Below are 1133 nucleotides of genomic sequence, written 5' to 3' on the forward strand. Positions count from 1 at the left end.
AACTGTGCCCCCTGCCCTTTGGAGAAACACTGAGTAGCTGGTTTGGGCAACTTGTGAAACCCAGAGAGGTAGTGGGTAATCTCAGGGTTACCCCCTCTTCCCCGCTTTTTAAACCCTTCCAACACCTCTCTAACCAGTGTCCTTATTAAATACCCCCTCCTACCTGTCACAGATGCTCTTCTCCCGACTAGACCTTGGCTGATGCAAATACACCCCAACAATGGCTATTTGCATGCTTTCTGAGTTTTTGGTGGTGTTTGAAGAAGGGATGGCCTTATCTGATCCTCCAGTGTCCTCTGAGGTCTCTTGTGTCCCTTCTGGTCTTAAGGGGCATTGAGCTGACATATGCTACTACTGTGTGTGATTTCAGCCACCTACCTCCAGTTGACAGGTCCTCAAATTCTGCACTTATTTCTTCTCATCCTAAGCCTCTGCCTCTGATTCTCTTGACTTCTGAGCAGCTCCAAATCCCTTCACCAGGGCACACAGGGGTTCTGGGATCTCCCACAAGCTGCGCTTCCCCATGGCCTCAGGACTCTCTCTTTCTCCGTGCCATCACATCCATTCCTCTTTATTGCCCTTTCTCCATTTTAGATATGGTGCCAATTTTTTTTTTTTTGAAGTATAGTTGATTTACAATATTGTGTTCGTTTCTGGTGTACATCAAAGTGATTCAGATATACGGGGGTTTTTTTAGATTTTTTCCATTATAGGTTATTACAAGATATTGAATATAGTTCCCTGTCTTATACCATAGGTCTTCGTTGTTTATCTATTTTATATATAGTAGCTTGTATCTGCTAGTCCCAGACTCCTAATTTATCCCTCCCACCCCTTTCCCCTTTGGTAACCATAAGTTTTCTAGGTTTGCGAATCTTTTTGTTCTGTAAATAAACTCATTTGTATCATTTTTTAGATTCCACATATAAGTGATACATGATATCTGCCTTCGTTTGACTTACTTCACTTGGTGTGATAATATCTAGGTCTGTTCCTGTTGCTGCAAATGGCGTTATTTTATTCTTTTCATGGCCGAGTAGTATTCCATTTTGTGTGTGTGTATCTACCACATCTTCTTTATCCAGTCATCTGTCGATGAACATTTAGGCTGCTTCCATGTCTTAGCTATTGTA

The sequence above is a fragment of the Camelus dromedarius genome, chromosome 11 (genome assembly GCF_036321535.1).
Source record: "Camelus dromedarius isolate mCamDro1 chromosome 11, mCamDro1.pat, whole genome shotgun sequence".
In the NCBI taxonomy this organism is placed as follows: Eukaryota; Metazoa; Chordata; class Mammalia; order Artiodactyla; family Camelidae; genus Camelus; species Camelus dromedarius.